The 22,148-nt window shown below is 48.9% G+C and overlaps 1 protein-coding gene across 4 annotated transcripts in view; it reads right to left on the bottom strand.

The window, feature by feature from the left end:
- Positions 1–22,148, bottom strand: part of MUS81 (MUS81 structure-specific endonuclease subunit) — a 326,264-nt gene that overhangs the window by 156,729 nt on the left and 147,387 nt on the right. The gene's annotated exons all lie outside the window — the stretch shown is intronic.

Here is a 22,148-nt window from a genome sequence, read left to right on the forward strand (position 1 = left end):
CATCTTTGGTCCGCAGTACTGGTGTCCACCAGCGGAGGGATCCTGGCAGTATGGAGCAGGTATTGCCTTCTGCAGTCAGGCGTCACATGACTGACAGCAGCCATTATAAATACCCGGCAGGTGCACACACACCTCGCCTTGGTATTGTTCCTTGTGCCCTGACCTGCTGCTTGCGATCCTGATTCTGTACCTATTCCTGTGCCCTGAACCTGTGACCCGTGGTTCTTATCCTGTTTCCCTGTCCTGGTCCCTACCCTGTCCCACCTGTTACCATTATCCGTGTCCTGCAGTCTGATCCGTCCATCCTCTCCCTGTCCTGTGTTCCTTACCCCATTTGCTGATCTCCCGTGTATGACCTTGGCCTGGCTTGTGACTCTGATTCTGGACTGCCCTTGTTTATCTGCTGATCTCCCTGTGTATGACCCTGGCCTGCCTATCGTTTATGGTCCTTGCATTTCCCATTTATTGTACATATCTGTCTGTTGTTGTTTGGGGGTCTTTGTTGGTTGGTTTATTGCACTGTGTGGTTGTATTTATATTATTCACTTTCTTTAATAAATCATATTTCACTTATACACGTTTGGGTTTCCTCTGTTGCAGTCCACACAGTTCTGGTCTTATCTGATACTTAACAGAATACCAAGGCCATCCCTGACCAGAAGTGGCTACACAGAGGAACCATCTTGGTTCAGGTTGCTTACAGAAATGAATTTAGAAGTGATTCGTTATTATGCTTTGTTGGCGTCTGAGAGTGGTGACTATCTCCGCCAGACACTGAAAGGGTGGACCAGTGATCAGCTGTTGGAAACCATTCGTTTAGCTCACTCCTGGGTTGATCAGGGCTGTATGTTGTTTGGGGATGTTCAGCCGTTAATTCAAATCTGCACAGAGCTGGCCCTGCCCTGCATCCCAGGGGGCCAAGATGATTTTTCTCCCCCTTTCAGTATTAATCAAGTCACATCACTGGTATGGCTTCTGGAAGATGATTCCCCTTACTTTTTTGAGCATTACACAGCCTGTTCCCAACAGATGATAATAGAATGTGTTGATTCCGTACAATCCCTTGTCAGACAGGCAGTATGTAACCCGCAGTTTGTGCAACCACTACTTTTAGCATGGCCTGGTATTTTGCAATCAGCCACAGCCAGCCCACAACAAACCATCTCTGCTACCAAACACCTGCCTGCCCAAGAAACTCTTCCTCCATCACCTATGGCAACCTCAGTTTCAGCCCAATATACTCTACTTCCCACCAAATATCAATACCCTGTTTCTTCCTGCTGCACATATCCTGCCTTTAATCCAACTGCCTCTTTCCCATGGCCCACTATCCCTCAAGAACTTCCCCCAGCCACTGTTACCTCTTCACTGCCATATTCCAACCCTTCTCTTCAGTTTGCTTCATCCCCTACCTATAGATCTGCAGCTACCTACAGGCCTTCAGTAGCTAAATCTAAAAAGAGACGGAAGTTCTTTCCTACCCATTTGATCCTGCCAGTAACGCAACCAGACTCCACATCAACCAACCTGCTCCAGCCTGACGCCTTGCAGCCTGATGTCCCGGCCTTCCAGCCTGACGCCTTGCAGCCTGATGTCCCGGCCTTCCAGCCAGACGCCTTGCAGCCTGATGTCCCGGCCTTCCAGCCAGACGCCTTGCAGCCTGATGTCCCGGCCTTCCAGCCAGACGCCTTGCAGCCTGATGTCCCGGCCTTCCAGCCAGACGCCTTGCAGCCTGATGTCCCGGCCTTCCAGCCAGACGCCTTGCAGCCTGATGTCCCGGCCTTCCAGCCAGACGCCTTGCAGCCTGATGTCCCGGCCTTCCAGCCAGACGCCTTGCAGCCTGATGTCCCGGCCTTCCAGCCAGACGCCTTGCAGCCTGATGTCCCGGCCTTCCAGCCAGACGCCTTGCAGCCTGATGTCCCGGCCTTCCAGCCAGACGCCTTGCAGCCTGATGTCCCGGCCTTCCAGCCAGACGCCTTGCAGCCTGATGTCCCGGCCTTCCAGCCAGACGCCTTGCAGCCTGATGTCCCGGCCTTCCAGCCAGACGCCTTGCAGCCTGATGTCCCGGCCTTCCAGCCAGACGCCTTGCAGCCTGATGTCCCGGCCTTCCAGCCAGACGCCTTGCAGCCTGATGTCCCGGCCTTCCAGCCAGACGCCTTGCAGCCTGATGTCCCGGCCTTCCAGCCAGACGCCTTGCAGCCTGATGTCCCGGCCTTCCAGCCAGACGCCTTGCAGCCTGATGTCCCGGCCTTCCAGCCAGACGCCTTGCAGCCTGATGTCCCGGCCTTCCAGCCAGACGCCTTGCAGCCTGATGTCCCGGCCTTCCAGCCAGACGCCTTGCAGCCTGATGTCCCGGCCTTCCAGCCAGACGCCTTGCAGCCTGATGTCCCGGCCTTCCAGCCAGACGCCTTGCAGCCTGATGCCCCGGCCTTCCAGCCAGACGCCTTGCAGCCTGATGCCCCGGCCTTCCAGCCAGACGCCTTGCAGCCTGATGCCCCGGCCTTCCAGCCAGACGCCTTGCAGCCTGATGCCCCGGCCTTCCAGCCAGACGCCTTGCAGCCTGATGCCCCGGCCTTCCAGCCAGACGCCTTGCAGCCTGATGCCCCGGCCTTCCAGCCAGACGCCTTGCAGCCTGATGCCCCGGCCTTCCAGCCAGACGCCTTGCAGCCTGATGCCCCGGCCTTCCAGCCAGACGCCTTGCAGCCTGATGCCCCGGCCTTCCAGCCAGACGCCTTGCAGCCTGATGCCCCGGCCTTCCAGCCAGACGCCTTGCAGCCTGATGCCCCGGCCTTCCAGCCAGACGCCTTGCAGCCTGATGCCCCGGCCTTCCAGCCAGACGCCTTGCAGCCTGATGCCCCGGCCTTCCAGCCAGACGCCTTGCAGCCTGATGCCCCGGCCTTCCAGCCAGACGCCTTGCAGCCTGATGCCCCGGCCTTCCAGCCAGACGCCTTGCAGCCTGATGCCCCGGCCTTCCAGCCAGACGCCTTGCAGCCTGATGCCCCGGCCTTCCAGCCAGACGCCTTGCAGCCTGATGCCCCGGCCTTCCAGCCAGACGCCTTGCAGCCTGATGCCCCGGCCTTCCAGCCAGACGCCTTGCAGCCTGATGCCCCGGCCTTCCAGCCAGACGCCTTGCAGCCTGATGCCCCGGCCTTCCAGCCAGACGCCTTGCAGCCTGATGCCCCGGCCTTCCAGCCAGACGCCTTGCAGCCTGATGCCCCGGCCTTCCAGCCAGACGCCTTGCAGCCTGATGCCCCGGCCTTCCAGCCAGACGCCTTGCAGCCTGATGCCCCGGCCTTCCAGCCAGACGCCTTGCAGCCTGATGCCCCGGCCTTCCAGCCAGACGCCTTGCAGCCTGATGCCCCGGCCTTCCAGCCAGACGCCTTGCAGCCTGATGCCCCGGCCTTCCAGCCAGACGCCTTGCAGCCTGATGCCCCGGCCTTCCAGCCAGACGCCTTGCAGCCTGATGCCCCGGCCTTCCAGCCAGACGCCTTGCAGCCTGATGCCCCGGCCTTCCAGCCAGACGCCTTGCAGCCTGATGCCCCGGCCTTCCAGCCAGACGCCTTGCAGCCTGATGCCCCGGCCTTCCAGCCAGACGCCTTGCAGCCTGATGCCCCGGCCTTCCAGCCAGACGCCTTGCAGCCTGATGCCCCGGCCTTCCAGCCAGACGCCTTGCAGCCTGATGCCCCGGCCTTCCAGCCAGACGCCTTGCAGCCTGATGCCCCGGCCTTCCAGCCAGACGCCTTGCAGCCTGATGCCCCGGCCTTCCAGCCAGACGCCTTGCAGCCTGATGCCCCGGCCTTCCAGCCAGACGCCTTGCAGCCTGATGCCCCGGCCTTCCAGCCAGACGCCTTGCAGCCTGATGCCCCGGCCTTCCAGCCAGACGCCTTGCAGCCTGATGTCCCGGCCTTCCAGCCAGACGCCTTGCAGCCTGATGTCCCGGCCTTCCAGCCAGACGCCTTGCAGCCTGATGTCCCGGCCTTCCAGCCAGACGCCTTCCAGCCTGATGTCCCGGCCTTCCAGCCAGACGCCTTCCAGCCAGACGCCTTCCAGCCAGACGCCTTCCAGCCTGATGTCCCGGCCTTCCAGCCGGCCTTCCAGTCTGATGCCTTCCAGTCTGATGCCCCAGCCTTCCAGTCTGATGCCTTCCAGTCTGATGCCCCGGCCTTCCAGTCTGATGCCTTCCAGTCTGATGCCTTCCAGTCTGATGCCTTCCAGTCTGATGCCTTCCAGTCTGATGCCTTGCAGTCTGATGTCCCGGCCTCGCAGGCTGATGTCCCGGCCTCGCAGTCTGATGTCCCGGCCTCGCAGTCCGATTCCTTCCAGTCTGATGTCCCGGCCTTGCAGTCCGATTCCTTCCAGTCTGATGTGCCTGACATCCCAGTGCCTGCCTTCCAGCTTGACGTCCCAGTGCCTGCCTTCCAGCTTGACGTCCCAGTGCCCGCCTTCCAGCTTGACGTCCCAGTGCCCGCCTTCCAGCTTGACGTCCCAGTGCCCGCCTTCCAGCCTGACGTCCCAGTGCCCGCCTTCCAGCCTGACGTCCCAGTGCCCGCCTTCCAGCCTGACGTCCCAGTGCCCGCCTTCCAGCCTGACGTGCCGCTGCCCGCCTTCCAGCCTGACGTGCCGCTGCCCGCCTTCCAGCCTGACGTGCCGCTGCCCGCCTTCCAGCCTGACGTGCCGCTGCCCGCCTTCCAGCCTGACGTGCCGCTGCTCGCCTTCCAGCCTGACGTGCCGCTGCCCGCCTTCCAGCCTGACGTGCCGCTGCCCGCCTTCCAGCCTGACGTGCCGCTGCCCGCCTTCCAGCCTGACGTGCCGCTGCCCGCCTTCCAGCCTGACGTGCCGCTGCCCGCCTTCCAGCCTGACGTGCCGCTGCCCGCCTTCCAGCCTGACGTGCCGCTGCCTGCCTTCCAGCCCGATGTGCCAGCTTCCCGGTCCGATGTGCTTCTGTCTGCTGCCCTGCTTGAAGTGCCCGTTACCCAACCTGATGTGACTTTGCTCATAGCCCAGCTTGACGCAATGGACTTTCCCCAGCAACTGCTAGTTGGAGCGTCCAGAGGTCGCTCCTTTGAGGGGGGGTACTGTCAGGAAAGGTTCCCTCCGCTGGTAATATCAATCATTTGGCATGCAGTACTGCGATCCACCAGCAGGTGTCTCCTGCTGGAATTATGTCATCTTTGGTCCGCAGTACTGGTGTCCACCAGCGGAGGGATCCTGGAAGTATGGAGCAGGTATTGCCTTCTGCAGTCAGGCGTCACATGACTGACAGCAGCCATTATAAATACCCGGCAGGTGCACACACACACCTCGCCTTGGTATTATTCCTTGTGCCCTGACCTGCTGCTTGCGATCCTGATTATGTACCTATTCCTGTGCCCTGAACCTGTGACCCGTGGTTCTTATCCTGTTTCCCTGTCCTGGTCCCTACCCTGGCCTGCCTATCGTTTATGGTCCTTGCATTTCCCATTTATTGTACATATCTGTCTGTTGTTTGGGGGTCTTTGTTGGTTGGTTTATTGCACTGTGTGGTTGTATTTATATTATTCACTTTCTTTAATAAATCATATTTCACTTATACACGTTTGGGTTTCCTCTGTTGCAGTCCACACAGTTCTGGTCTTATCTGATACTTAACAGATACCCTGCTATATCTGAGAAACAACTCTGACTCCCTAGGGGCCGTCCTAACTCTCATTAATACCTTTGGTGAATACTCTGGCATCTGCATTAACTGGAGTAAGTCAGTGATTTTTGCATTACACCCAGGGGAGGCCTCGATACCAGCAGCCACCCCCCTGAAGAAGGTATCACAATTTAGATACTTAGGAGTGGAGATACATAGAGACTTGACAGAGTTCATCCCACTCAATCTAACTCCGGTGATGTCCCTCCTAACTCAGAGATGCACTGCCTGGAAAACACTGCCCCTGACCCCGGTAGGAAGGATAAACTTGGGCAAGATGTCCATACTACCTAAACTCCTATATATCTTTAGACTAACACTGGTGCATATACCAAACACGTTTTTTGAAAAATTAGACACCTTGATTACGGCATTCATTTGGCATGATAGCATCCTTAGAATAGCTAAATCTACCCTTCAGCTGCCTCTCTTGCTGGGGGGCCTCGCCCTACCGTGCTTCCCCAAATATTATTTGGCTGCAATGCTGGTCAACTCTGTTGGTGGCTGTCGGGGGAGCCAGCAAACCCTGCCTCAATATTGGAGGCAGCTTTGCACAGCTCATACTCAGAATTGAGAAACCTAATTCACCGGGGGCCTAAATTCAACCCTAACATCACCCCCTCAAAGAAGACCACTCTTAAAGTTTGGGAAATTGTTAGAGACAAGGCCCTGAAGTTTGATGGTTGGGCCCCCGGCACTCTGTTGTGGGGGAACCCCCGGCTATCACACTTCCAAACTATCCCGGACCCAGTACTATGGGCCCGTAATGGAATCATCACGCTGGCGGACATATCATCCTCTGATGGTCTACTCTCGTTTGACATATTGAAGCAACAAAAAGGGCTCTCTAACCGCATGTTCTTTAGATACTTACAACTCCGCCACGCATACCGCTCCCAGTTTCCCCCGCCACCGGTGTAGGGAACTACTGGGGTTGAGCAGCTGCTGAGTGAAGAGGGAGGGAACAAAACATTATCCACACTATACTTAGTTCTGGCGAGCCTAGATACCTCTAAAGTCTCACAGTTATTTTCAGTCTGGCAGGGGGATATACCCTCACTAGCTGACAATGATTGGGAGGAGGGCATCCAACAATATCTCCCTCTGATGATTGCTGCCAGAGACAGATTTGTTCAACTGAAATTCCTCCATAGAGCCTATTTTTCCCCACAACGTCCGGCAAAGATATACCCTACCAGTAGCTCGCTCTGCACCAAATGTACATCGGAAGAGGGCACATTGTTTCATGTAGTCTGGTCCCGCAGGTACATACACACTTTCTGGAGAGGGGTGGTTAATACAATCAACCTAGTTAGCAAGCTGAAAGTCCCATGTGACCCAATACCACTGTTGCTTGGTATAGTAGACACACTGGAAGCTCCACAAGCCAAGAAACTGTATTTTATGCAGCATTCTATGCCAGAAAGACGATTGGACACTGGAAAGGAGCCACCCCTCCAACAACACACTTCTGGAGAACTCTTATTAATAAGGCCCTCCCACTCTACAAATTGACCTACCTGGGCCGTAACTGTCCCAAAAAGTTTGCCAAGATTTGGGACCCTTGGGTTAGCGAGGAACAGCTGGCCATTGATTAGGGTATAGAGTTAAAGCGGGATTCCGCTGCATTTTTTTTTCTTACCTGTGTCACTGGTGGGCGATTCCTACCGTCGTTTAGCATTCACGATCGGTGTGTTTTTGACCCTCGATGTGACGATTCTTTTGCTTCAAATAACTTTTAAAAAAGTAGTCAGGCGTTTTCCATTTTAACTGTGGGCGTCTGAAGCCCACGGGCATTTACTGCCTCTATTCTATGACGCTCGGCTCCCAGTATCCACCGCTCCATCTGATAGCAGTGGGCAGCGCTGTAAAAGTTTCAATAGTGGTAATGGCAGATACAGCTGCCTGCCCACTTTGAAAATGGCAATTTCGGACACACCCTCGTCACGTGACCGGCGTCCTCCTTCCGAAATCTTACGAGATTTCGCAATTTAATTGTCCCCCATGGATTCTTGGGAAATAGCTTAGAAATTTCCCAGGGACCATTGCGAGGATGATAACCACGCCTACTCCCACGGGAGGACAGCCCGGAAGTCAGCACAAACATCTGAAATAGAAGGTAAGTACTGAATATTTTTTTTTTTCAGGGTTCATTAATGTAAGTATGCTATCATGTGCTTTAAATAACAAGAAGATAAATTTTTAGGTACAAAACCGCTTTAAGGGATCACCATCTTATAACTTGTAATAACAACTGCAGAGATTCTAGGCCATACATATTGAAGTCTTGGTACAATTGAGGCACCCAAGCCCCTCTAGACCCCACTAAACTAGGGATGCACTCCTTCCCCCATTGAACCTCACATGGGCAACCAAGGAAGTCTAAATTCCTTACCTGTGGCTTTATATGGCTGACACTTGCTTAACCACTTAAGGACCTCCGCATGGCAATGTACGTGGGCAGAATGGCACCGACAGGCACAAGCACGTACTTGCCTTCCAGCAGGTGGGGGGTCCGATCGGACCCCTCCCGCTGGATGCGGCGGTCCGTTTCGCTTCAGTAGCGAACCGGGATGAGGGGATGGTCGTTGGTTTCTGGCCATCCCCTCTCGATCGCTCCTGGCGAACGAGAAGCTTCCCCCGCCTGTGTAGTGTAAACACAGGCAGGGAGGAAGTGATGTCATTCTCCTCGGGGCGGTCTTTTTGACCGGACTGCGAGGAGAACAGAGAAAGTAAGTGCACCAACACTACACTGACATGTAGGTACACATAGGCACACAAATCCCCCTCCCCCGATCACCCCCAGCCCCTCCCAGTCACAGTGTCACTGATTGCAGTGATCATTTATTTACTGATCACTGCATTTAGTGTCAGTTGTGACAGTAAAAACTATCATGGCAGTTAGTGTTAGGTCCAGGGTAGCCCCCTACCCCCCAATAAAGGTTTAACCCCTTGATTGCCCCTAGAGTTAACCCTTTCACCCCCTTTTGCCAGTGTCACTAAGCGATCATTTTTCTGATCGCTGCATTAATGTCACTGGTGCTGCTAGGTAGCTAGTTATTTTTTTAGGTTCACCACCAGGTTTTTATAGCGCTAGGTACCCCCCATATACTACCCAATAATGGTTTTAACCCCATGATCGCTGGTGAAAGGGTTAACTAGGGGCAATCACCGTATAAGTGCCATTGGTGACGCTGGTTAGCCAGTTAGGTTTTTATATAGCGTCAGGGACCCCCATATACTACCTAATAAAGATTTTAACCCCCTGATTGCCCCTAGTTAACCCTTTCACCAGTGATCACCGTATAAGTGTTACGGGTGACTCTGGTTAGTTAGTTTGCTTTTTATAGCATCAGGGCACCCACCATTTATTACCCAATAAAGGTTTAACCCCCTGATCACCCGGCGGGTGATATCAATTAGGTTTTAGGGCCAGGGTCTGCGTCGCCCCAGGCAGCGCTAGGTTAGTGCCAGTACCGCTAACACCCACGTGCAAAGCATAAACCTCCCGTAGTGGTATAGAATCTGAACAGATCAATCTGATCTGATCAGATCTATACTAGCGTCCCCAGCAGTTAAGGGTTCCAAAAAACGCATTGTTAGCAGGATCAGCCCAGATACCTGCTAGCACCTGCGTTTTGCCCCTCCGCCCAGCCCACCCAAGTGCAGTATCAAATCGATCACTGTCACTTACAAAACACTAAACACATAACTGCAGCGTTCGCAGAGTCAGGCCTTATCCCTGCGATCGCTAACAGTTTTTTTTTATAGCGTTTTATATTTAAATCCTGAAGGCAGTGCTTGGTTTTCGGGTTCCCGTATGTGGCTAGGCTCCCAAAAAGTCCCCCACATGTGGTATCCCCGTACTTGGAAGAAGCAGCAGAATTTATTTTGGGGTATAATTTCACTTATGCCCATAGCATGTGTGAGCAATATATCATTTAGTGACAACTTTGTGCAAAAAAAAATAACATTTTTAATATTCCTGCAACTTGTGGCAAAATATAAAATATTTCATGGACTCAACATGCCTCTCAGTAAATAGCTTGGGGTGTCTACTTTCCAAAATGGGGTCATTTGGGGGGGGGGGGGGGGGTTTGTGCTATTTTGTCATTTTATGGCCTTCGAAACTGTGATAGGTAGTGAGGAGTGAAATCAAAAATTTTGCACCCTTAGAAATCCTGAAGGCAGTGATTGGTTTTCGGGGTGCCGTACGCGGCTAGACTCCCAAAAAGTCCCACATATGTGGTATCCCCATACTCAGGAGAAGCAGCAGAATATATTTTGGGGTGCAATTCCACATATAACTATGGCATGTGTGAGCAACATATCATTTAGTGACAACTTTTTGTAAACTTTTTTTTTGTGTCATTATTCAATCACTTGGGACAAAAAAAAAATATTCAATGGGCTCAACATGCCCCTCAGCAATTTCCTTGGGGTGTCTACTTTCCAAAATGGGGTCATTTTGGGCGGTTTGTACTGCCCTGCCATTTTAGCACCTCAAGAAATGAGATAGGCAGTCATAAATTAAAAGCTGTGTAAATTCCAGAAAATGTACTCTAGTTTGTAGACGCTATAACTTTTGCGCAAACCAATAAATATACGCTTATTGACATTTTTTTTACGAAAGACATGTGGCTGAATAAATTTTGGCCTAAATGTATGACTACAATTTAGTTCATTTGATTTTTCTTATAACAAAAAGTAGAAAATATCTTTTTATTTTTTTTTAATTTTCAGTCTTTTTCCTTTTATATCGTAAAAAATAAATACCGCAAAGGCAATCAAATACCATCAAAAGAAAGCTCTATTTGTGGGAAGAAAAGGACGCAAATTTTGTTTGGGTACAACATTGCATGACCGCGCAATTACCAGTTAAAGCAGTGCAGTGCGAAATTGTAAAAAGACCTCTGGTCCTTAGGCTGACAATTGGTCTGGGGCAGAAGTGGTTAAGATAGTGATATTGACAATACTGTGCAGGCCTCTGAGCCTGACAGAATAAAGGTAAAGACAATCTCCAGGACATGTCAACAAAATAATAAATGTATTATAACCTGCTATGTTGCATCTCCTCCCCGCCCCCCCCCCCCCCCATTTCCCCCCTTGGTATCCCCCTATTTGTTACTTGAGGATTATGTCGATAGATATGCATCGTCTACACATACATTTATGTATACAGTATCATTTAACCACTGCTCAATGTATGTAACAGTTTTTTTTTGTTTGTTTCTTATGGAAAATAAAAAACGTTATGTTAAAAAAAAAAAAAAATTTGCATCTGCCCATTTCCCCTGGACAGATGCTTCTTCCAGGGCTGCTCCCCAACCTGAAAGGCTGGCATCTGTTACACCTTCCAGGTAACCGGTAAGAAGGATTTCCCCATCTGCAAATTCTCGGATATCCTCCAACTGAGGCTTTGGTGCACTTTTGGCGACAAACGCATTGGAAAATCTAGTGCTTGAATCTTCTTTTTCCAGGCCGATAGGATACTGTTTTGCAGCAGTCTCAAATGAAACTGAGCATAGGGAACTGCTTTGGATAAAGCCACCATCTTCCCCAACAACCTCATACAAAGCCAAATGGAAGCACCCTTCTTTGCCCCGACCCCTGAACCAGCTCCTTTATAGCGCTGATCTTTGCCTGGGATAAAAACACCTTCTTCTGGGCTGTCTCTATGACAAGACCCAAGTACTCTAATCTTCTTACTGGCTTTAAAGAAGATTTCTCTAGGTTGAGGACCCAGCCTAGGTATTCCAGGTAGTTGACTGTGGTGACCATGCTTTGGTTCAAGCAGACTACCGACTGGTCTATTAAGAGCTGGTCATCCAGGTATGCTATTGTTATACCTCAAGTCCTTAATCTGGCCAGAGGAAGGGCCAGAAGTTTTGTAAACACCCGAGGTGCAGTAGCTAGACCGAAAGGCAAGGCTACAAACTGAAAATGAAGTTTTCCTACTTCAAATCGCAGATACTTCTGGTGAGCGGGGAAAATAGGGACATGCAGGTATGCATCCTTGATGTTAATTGATGCCAGAAGTTCTCCCCTTTGTAGGATGGAGACTACAGATCAGATTGATTCCATGCGAAAAGAGGGAATCTTCAGGAACTGGTTAAGATCTTTTAGATCTAGAATGGGTCTGACATCCCTATTTGGTTTTGGTACCATGAAAAGGTTTGAATAAAACCCCAACCCCTGCTCTTCCACGGGGACCACCATGATCACTCTTTGCAACAAAAATCAGTCTAACGCTAGAAAGAGAGACGACTTTTTCTCTGGATCTTTGGGGACATTTGACCTGAGGAAATGAGGAGACATGAATTCTCAGAACTCTAGTTTGTAACCTAGAGCTATTGTGGAGGCCACTCATCTGTCCCAAAATTCTTCCTGCCAGACCTTTGAGAACTGCAGAAGTCTTCCCTCCACTCGAGTGAGCAGGGGCGCCCCTTCATAAATAGGCTTTAGCGTTTTTTCTTGTGGGTTTCCTCCCCCAGGACTTCTTTTGTCCCTAGGGGAGGTTTACCTCTTGAACCTGACAGTGTAGGCCATCGCGACTGCCTGGAGGCTGATATGCCTGGCACTAGAGAAAGAGCCCATTTGAATGCAGGAAGCTTACTCTTTTTCTTAACTGGCAAAAATAGGATTTTTGAATACAGCTTACCTGTAAAATCCTTTTCTTGAGAGTACATCACGGGACACAAAGACTTCATTACATAGTGGGTTAGATAGGCACCTTCGGTGATTGGACACTGGCTAACCCCAATTAAGGAGAATTCCTCCCCTATATAACCCCTCCCATATGGGAGGCACCTCAGTTTTGTAGCAAAGCAATAGGAAAGCACGTAAAACCCAAGAAGGACGGGAGCTCTGTGTCCCGTGATGTACTGTCAAGAAAAGGATTTAACAGGTAAGCTGTATTCAAAAATCCTATTTTCTTGATCATACATCACGGGACACAGAGCCCTCATTACATAGTAGGATGTCCCAAAGCAATGCTCAGTTTGAAGGGAGGGAGACACAGATCAGAATTATAGACCGCCACGTACCAGAGGAACTAAACTGCAGCCTGCAGTACACTGCGCCCGAAGGCAGTATCCTCTTGCCCTCTTACATCTACCTGATAGAATCTGGTGAATGTATGGACTGATGACCAAGCTGCAGCCTTACAGATCTGAGTCATGGGGAGGCCTGGTGATGCACTGCCCAAGAAGCACTAACAGCCCTAGTTGAGTGCGCTTTCACTTGAAAAGGGGGAGTCTTGCACTTTATATCACACGCCTGAAAAATAACTTGTCTAATCCACTCTTTCTAGATGGATTTCAACACTACCTGACCTTTTTTAGGGCCTTCTGGCGGGATGAATAAACAATCAGTTTTCCATATCTGAGAGGTTGTCTGCAGATAGATACTGATTGCTCTTACCACATTAAGAGTGTGCAAAGATTCTTCTTACGTGGACTGCGGATCTGTAAAAAAGGATAGTAGGATCACATCTTGATTCAAATGGAATCCTGAAACCACCTTGGGTAGGAAGGACCTATTAGGACACATCACTACTCTGTCCTTGTGAATAATCAAATATGGTTTCTTGCTTGAAAGAGCTGCTAGCTCTGAAACTCTCCTAGCAGAGGATATGGCTATCAAGAAGACTAATTTCTTAGTCAAAAGTGCTCAAGAAGCCTGGCGCAATGGTTCGAAGGGTTGTCTCTGTAATGCGGACAAAACTAAATTCAGATCCCGTGGGCACACCGGAGGTTTGACTGGCGGATTCAATTGCAGAGCCCCTTGAATAAAAGCCTGGACAAGTTAAAGCGGTGTTGTACTCACATTTTGAAAACCTCACCAGCCATAGTGTCTCTTTCAAAGATGCCAAAATGAACCTTTTTAAAAATACGATCGGCGTAATTAACTTTTAATTTTCATTTCCAAGCTGACTTCTGGGCTCTCCTCCCGTGGGACTAGGCGTGGTTGTTGCCTTTCCCCTGCTCCGCAAAGTCCCTTGGGAGGTATCTTTCATTGTTCCCATGAATCAGTGGGGAACGCTGTACTGCCGAAATCTCGTGAAATTTCGGTGTCACGTGACACCGGTCTTTGTTCTCTTGATGTTTACGTCGCCATCACAACAGGGCGGGAACTTCCGAGGACGCCGCCTGTCGTGATGGCAACCAGAATCTTTTACAGCGCTGCTCACTGCTATCAATGAGCATGCGCGGGATGGAGCGGTGGGTGCTGGGAGCACAGCGTCATCGCATCCAGGAAAGAAATGCTTGTGGGCTTCAAACATCCACAGTGAAAATGGAAGCCGCCGGACTGCATTTTTAAAAGTTATCCTTACAACTGAAATTGTCACGCTGGGGGTTAAAAAGACGCCGATCGTGACTACAAAGACACCTAAGGAATCGCCCACCAGTGACACAGGTAGAAAAAAAAATCGGCAGCGGAATCCCGTTTTAATGTGACGCAAGTGGCTTTTGAAAAAATACTGACAAAGCCGAAATTTGGACTTTGATAGTGCTCAAGGCCAATTTCATTTCTAGGCCTGACTGGAGAAAGGCCAAAATCCTGCTAATGACATACTTTCTAGGACGCCATCCCCTGGGTTCACACCAGGAAACATATGCCTTCCAGATTTTGTTGTAAATAAGCCTGGAGGCCAGCTTTCTGGCATTGACAAGAGTAGAGAGGATTGACTCAGAGTCCACGGTCTTTCAGAATGTGGGTCTCAGCAGCCAAACCATCAAATTTAGACTTCGTAAAGCAGGATGGTAAATTGAACCTTGCAAGAGTATATCTGGTCGGAGACGAAGGATCCAAGGCCTGTCTACTGCCATCTTTACGATCTCTGCATACCAAGGTCGTCTGGACCAAGTCGGGGCTACTAAAAGAACTGACTTTGTTTCCCTTTTGACTCTTCCCAGGAACCGCGGAAGAAGAAGATTCGCGGGAAGGCATACATTAGATTGTATTGATCCCATGGAATTGTCAGAGCATCTGACCCCTGAACAAGTACATCCTTTGTTCTTCTCCAATGTAGCCTTAAGGGAGTCTTCTGTGACATTCGCTGGGGCTGCAACATTAGCAGAGGCTGCAAAACCTGACAGGGGCACTGACTCCTCCTGTGAGGCTGGCTCCAGTCTTGCAGGGGGGTGGTAATCTACAGGCACCTTTAGGACCCCTAGACGTAGGCGGTGATTTGTTACCTCCCCCTGAGACCCTCTTACGAGGATCCTTAGTCCTAAGCTACAAAGCAGAGGTACTAGTACAAATGCAATCACTGTTGTGCTAAAAGTCTTACAATATACATATATGTTTAATACTGCACAACCTGATGCTGAGTAGGTGTCTTAGGTTTGCCTGGATCCGACCACTTTAGGATGCTTACTGCCCACAGCTCTGTGTCTATCTGCTTACAGGACTCTGGCGCTCTGGGCAATGGAGCGCCATGCACGCCGCACATGCTCGGCTCCGCAACCACACCCCCCCTTTCTGTATACTGCCTGTAGTGTAAAAAGTGCACCCCCTGCATGCACGGTCATGGTGCCGGCCGTGAATGAGGAGGAGGAAAAGTACCACCTTTAGAGCCCCATGGCACCCCCAGACTACGTGGGACCCCTTATTTACATAGACTTGAGCCTGCAGCGGAGGATGTGAGTGGTCTGGAGACTGGCTTCCCTGAGCGTGTATCCTGGAAAGGCAAGTAAGTATACACCAGGTTGCCCTTTACTCCCTCTAGTGGCGGAAACCAGGTAAGACATACAACTACTCTGAAGAAATCGATAATATGCAATATATATATATTCTCTTACCTGTCCCCGCTGCAGGAACTGCTGAAAACAGTTTTCAATCTTCACCCATCACGGTGGGTAGCGAACCTTCAGGGTTGGTTTTTTGGGTTCCTACTCAGAGGAACCTCTTACCTGGACCTGTAAAAGACTGTCAGGACTTTCGTGACACTGTTTTAATAGTACACCAAGTCTGGTTTTCCCATAGCCCAGTCTCCCAAGGAGAGACTTACAGGCAAAACCTTGTTTCTTCGGATGACGAGGTCCAGGTACCATATCATTTTGGGAGTCAAAATATCTGCCCGAGATATGGATCCAGTCAGCATAGCCCTTAGACCCCGCAGGGACCTGCATAGAGCTCTCTTCATAGCACATGTTTTACGTGACCAACCACCTTAGACACAGGTGAAAAAAACTGAAGTGCCTCCCATATGGGAGAGGTTATATAGTGGAGGAATTCTCCTTAATTGGGGATAGCCAGTGTCCAATCACTGATGCGATGGTGCCTATCTAACCCACTATGTAATGAAGGCTCTGTGTCCCGTGATGTATGATCAAGAAAGGGTACTTTTGCCACTTGATATTTTTTGGATATATTTGTCCAAATCCTCCCCAAATAATTTTCAACGCGGAAAGGAAAACCAGCCAGGAGCTTTTTGCATAGCCCTTTGGCTGACCGACTATTCAACCATAAGATTCTATGCTTATGTACCAACCCAAGCGTAAGACGAGAGGTTTGAAGAATAGACTCTCTGATTGTGTCAACTGGAAAACACAAAGCCGCTGGTAGCTCAGCTAACTCCTTGGCCTGCTGCTCAGGGAACACCTTGAGCACCTGTTTCAAATGGTCTCTCAAGGACTGACATACCCCAATTGTCACCACTGCAGGTTGAGCCACTGAACCTGCCAAGGAGAAAATTATTTTTAATAGAAATTCCAATTTTTTATCAGTTGGATCCCTAAACATTTACTCATTGTCAACCGGACAAGTCAAACTTTTATTCACAGAGGATATAGCAGCGTCATTTGCTGGTAAATTTTTTCTCCACAGGATAAAGTGTTAAGCACTCTTTCCCTATTAAAAAGTTTTCATCTGGGTGATCCCACTCAGAATACATAAGCTTATCTAGAAATGAATGGACAGGAAAAGCACACAAGGCTTGAGAAGGCTTTAGTGAAACCAAACAGGAGGTGCGCTCTTCAACTGACTCCATTAAGGGTAGCTTAAATGTGGAGCAGATCATTTCAGTAAGAGAATGCACCAACAACTTCTCAGCATGTAAAGCTGAAGATCGTCCTTTCCCACTTGATCCTTTGGAAGAGGACTCATCAGCCTCTTCACAGTTCCTTGAGGGGGATTCATCTTCCTCCGTTTGAGGATCCTGGGTGGCAGAAGGGGACCTAATGCGTTTTCTTTCACTCTGTGAAGAGGTGATTAAAGCCACTAATCTTTCCTCTAAACCACTCATAGCTGAGGAGAAAACCTGCTCAATTATATAGATAGGGGCCGAAGTGTTGGAAGCAATTGCAGCCCCTGATGACCCCGATGGCTCACTCTGACCAGCCTCCCTAGATCAGGATGGCGTTGCAGAGGGAGGGTCCTTAGGGCCTGAGGGTGACCCCTTTGTGTCCTTGGTTTTTGTGGCATTTGCATCACCTCCTCTGGTCATAGTGCTGAGCACAAACAAAGAGGTACTACCAAAAAAATGCACCCACTGCTGAGCAATAGTCCAGCAACTGCTGCTGCTATTAAGCTCAGCCTGATGCTTAAGCAAATGTGCCTGGGAATGCCTGTGTCACCTACACTCACATGCCACCCATCAGCTCTGTGTCCCTCCTTCAGCTGCATGCACCTGAAAAAAGGTGCGTTTTATAGCTATACAGCCCATGTTGTGGACGTTGATGTACGCCCCCTTCCTCCGACCATCCACCGCGCCCCCCTCATCTATTTCAAAACAGATAGTTTTCCCACATGAGCGAGCTCCAATCCTGACCGGATCGCATGGAAGAGGACTGGGGTGGAGGAGAGCTGCCGATGGGAACCGCTGTAATGGTGGCGGGAGCGGCGCGGCACATTGCCGACTGACGCCATGCTCTCTCTGCCTGGAGTATTGCTATCCAGGTGGAGGGACATTCCTAGGAGAAAAAAACATTTTCCCGCATCTTTACCTGGAGCTTGGGCTGGAGGAAGCGTGTAGCTTGTACACAGAGCGAGACTGACAAGCATGAAACAGTTACGTGCTCTTGACAGCCCCCGGTGGTGACTATAGGCATGACAACGTTTACTTAGAGAAAAACCCACAAAAATTAGAAAAATTCCTAAGGACTCTCCCTTACCTTATCCAGCTGAAGGGATCTGTGATAACAGACCCACAACAGGCTCCGTTAAAAAACCTTCAGAGACTGGGGCCCCCCTTTTTATTGGGGGAATCACAGCCCTGGACCTGTAAAGCACTCCGCCAGGAATATGGCTGAAAAAAAACAAATACTGGATCCTGGGGTCCAGCTCTCTAAAAAAAGAGAAGCGTTTCAGGTAAAACCTCGTCTGGAAAAGAAACTTTGAATGGATCCGGTTGCATAGCTTGCCCCAGCAAGGAATATCCACAGCACATCTTTCACGTGACCAACACCTAGACACTGGGGAAAAAACGGAGGTACTCCCGGTAAGGGGAGTGGTTATATGGGAAATTGAATATCCTATTTAGGGTGCGCCAGTGTCCATCACCTGAAGGTGCCATGTAACCCATACCGTTATTACTGTGGCTCTGTATCCCGTGATGTACGATAAAGAAAAACTATATTGGTTGATCCTTAATTTACAGACCCTGGGCTGTAGACTTGTACTGTATTTTCATGTGTATGGACACTGGCAAAGCTTTGGGGACACACCCTGAAGCACTTCCCCTATAACCTACCCCATTCCAGCGAGTACTCAGCAATATTAATAAATAGGCTCGGCCTATAAATATCTGCCCCTATTCCTCCCCTTTCTGTCTACGTTTCTCTTTCCGTTATCCCACCCACCCATTACCTTTATTTTACTTCTTCTTTATTTCCAATTCTTCTTGGGTATGCCCACTTTTAGGCATACTGACCACGGCACACCCCAGGTCACATTCCCACGTTCTTCCATTACATGTCCTTGATTATCTTCAAGAGACTCCCAGTACAAATATAAGGCTCAGAAGGAACCCAACTATAGTGTGCAACTGCAAGAACCCTGCGGCCGAAAAGCTGCATGTGCAGAAGGCTGGATATTAACCTCATAGAACCTTGAGAAGGTATGAACAAAGGACCAGCAGACAGCCTTACACAACTGGTCTACTAAAGCCTAATGTCAATATGCCCAGGAGTCTTCCACCATTCTTGTGGAATGGGTGCGTAAATGCAGAGGAGATTTTTGCTTGGGAACATAAGCTCTAGCAATCAGATTTCCGATCCATCTCATGGTGGAGAAACCAGGGTGTCCATTGTGAGGTCCTTAGAACAGGACAACCAAGGATTACACCTGTAAGTTAACGCACAAGTGTTAAAAAATGTTTTACCTTAATGCAGGAAATGCATTAAGGTATAAAACATTTTAACTTTAGAATCACTTTAAGCTAAGAGGGATTAAGGACAAGAGGGGACACTCTGTGCAATGGTAATTGTGCACATTATAAACCTATCTGTTATTTTAACTTAAAAAAAGGCTGCACAATCACTTTAAGCACCTTCTTTTTCTTTAATATTTATTTTTGATATTCTTCAATCAACTCTCTGCTACTTTCTAATGCCACAAATATAAGCAGTGCATTTGGATCTGCGCAACCTCTATAAGGCCCCTTTCACACTAGGCGCTTTCCAGGCACTAAAGTGCTAAAAATAGCAACCTGAAAGAGCCGCTCAGTGCACTCCAATGTGAAAGCCCTGAGGGCTTTCACACTGGAGTGGTGCGTTTGCAGGGCGGTCAAAAAAGTGCTGCAAGCCGCATCTTTGGAGCGCTGTAGGAGCTGTGTATTTACTGCTCCTAAAGCGTCCCTTCCCATTGAAAACAATGGGGCAGCGGTCCAAACCCACCTGCCAATCGCTGCTGCAGTGGCACTTTGCGGGCCTTTTTAACCCTTTTTCGGCCGCTAGCGGGGGTTAAAACTGCCCTGCTAGCGGCCGATCAGCGCTGCTAAAACTACAGTAAAGCGCCGCTAAATATAGAGCCGCTTTACCGCCAGCACGCTGAGCGCCCCAGTGTGAAAGTAGCATAAACCTTAGGGGCCAACAACCTGGACAGCTGAAGCTTCCTGTAAAAAGTGCCTCACACATATGCTTTTTAAAGGAAAATCTCTATTTGGAGAGGCACTTCACTTTCACTCTACCTTGGAAAAACTTTTCTTAAGCCTAGGTTCACAATGATGCGATTTGACATGTCAAATCGCATGCCAAATCAGTGGCTATTGCTGGCAATGGCACCAGCCGAATCGGTGCGGTGTCGCACAGATTCCCATAAGTAGCTTCTGTACTACTTTTGGCGACTTCCGGGTGCGATTTGTATAGACGTGTGCAGGGAGCGGGAGAGCGGCGGGAGGGGGGGTGACCTCTCTCCCGCCGCCGAAAATGGTGAACTCGCAGTGAACCCACCGCGGAGACCACCATTATCGTAAACAGCACCGCCTTCTGTAAAGATGGATATCTCGGTTGCGGCAGCAGCTGCTGCCGTTATCAAAATAGTCCTCTTCAAAGTACCGACGTATATATACAGGAGGCGGACCTTAGGTGGTTAAGTACTGTATTTATTGGCATATTAACACTCACTTTTCCACCCTGAAAATCGGGTGCAAATAGTGTGTGCGTTTAATACGCCGATACTGCAATTTGGGCCATCTAGGGGGGAACGGGGAGGGGGGCAGGATGAGCACCATCAGATTACATACAGCGAGAATCTCCTGTTTATTCAGTAGCCTCTGTAAAAGGAAGTCCCGTCTCCTGGGCCAGCATTGGACTATCATAGTCTATCATAGAAGCCGGTCCAGGAGGTGGGACTTTGTATTAAAGAGGTAGCTGAGTAAATAGGAGATTCTCGCTGTATGTAATCTGAAATGTAATCCCACCCTCCTCCCTGTCCCCTCTGAGGCAGCAGTAATCTGATGCGAGGCTGCAGATGGGCATTGATCAGGCTGCATTCATGGCAATGGTGAGGCTGCATATGGGCATTGATCAAGCTGCATTGATGGGCAATTGTGAGGCTGCAGATGGCATTGATCAGGCTGCAGATGAGCAATGGTGAGTCTGCATTGATGGGCACGGACTCTTATTTTGCTTCAAAGTTATTTATTTAAAATGTAAGTTTTTTTCCTGAAATACGGGTATGTCCTGATTTACATATCACACATACCATATGATTCTTTCTTCTGGGTTTCCTACCGACCTTTTGACCTGTCAGCCTAATTTTTGTACATATATTTTGCCATCAACTCATCTTTATATAGGTAAATATTTGCTCCCTGTGTTTGTTTGGCCCCTATGACCCCAGCCAATTTTAGGATTGAATAGATGTTTCTGTGTAATTTTATGGATTTCTGTACATTGTATATTAATCATTTGTATTATTATTTTTTCTTTTCTTCTTTCAGTAGACAGTGCTTGACAAATGTAAATCTCCTGAGGAAGCTACTAATCAGTGGTGAAACATGTAGAGAATTTTGTCATTATACCCATTTTGAAACGGTTTCTTATTATCTAGATGGATTATACTTTGTTGATTTTAACTTTTATAAAATAAAAATAATTTTTGATATATCTTTCTGTGTACTGCACCTTAAATGCCCCAATTCCTTTGTTTATATAGCTACCCATGTCCTATAATGTTCACAAAGTCTATTTGTATCTGCTTAAAAAAATAAATAGATTGAACATTAAAAAAATCTTAATAAAAGCATATTTTAGTTTTGGATACAGTAGGGAATGCGTAGACTTCCTGTCTTTTTTACTTTTTTGTTGTTGTTGCTGTCTGTGTAATGACTTTCCTTCACCTCCTGTCTCAGAGACATTATCTATTATATAAAGTTGCCACCAGAAGATACACCCATTGCACAATTTCCCTTCTTTTCACGTTGCAGCGACAACTGTATAAATTTGGATTTCTTATCACTTGTCACAATGACAAGTGATGTCATTGTCTGTCCCAATGACAACGGCAGAATAAAAGCTCCTCAGTAGGACAGAAACAAATACCTGACAGAGGTTTTTTGTGCTCCTTCAGCCAGCTAAGATGAAAAAAAGTTCTGGCTACAGATAGACATTTAGCTCAACCAAATAAAATCATTAAAATCCAATGTATTGGTATGGTATGGTATTAAAGTTGATTATTGGACCTATGGTTATCTCTCTGAAATGCTGCTGGATGTCTTTTTGGGTTTTATGTGCCTGGAAATTATGTACTGTATGTACCCAAGGACATGCCATGTCAAACGTTTTTTGTTTTCTGTTCTTTAATGCATGATGTATTATTAATCCTTTAGGCTGGATTCACACGTATGCATTTTTAGTGCTTTTTGCATTTTGCACTACAGTCCATTTACCATGGTTTCCTATGGAACACGTTCTGTAGTGCAAATCTGCAAAATGCAAAAAGCACTAAAAATGCATACATGTGAATCCAGCCTTAATAAAGCAATCCTGATTGTTTAAAAAAAAAATAAAAGATCATTGAGGAT

This window comes from Lithobates pipiens, unplaced genomic scaffold, assembly GCF_037356315.1.
Source record: "Lithobates pipiens isolate NorthernLeopardFrog02 unplaced genomic scaffold, aLitPip1_a1.2 Scaffold_10, whole genome shotgun sequence".
In the NCBI taxonomy this organism is placed as follows: domain Eukaryota; kingdom Metazoa; phylum Chordata; class Amphibia; order Anura; family Ranidae; genus Lithobates; species Lithobates pipiens.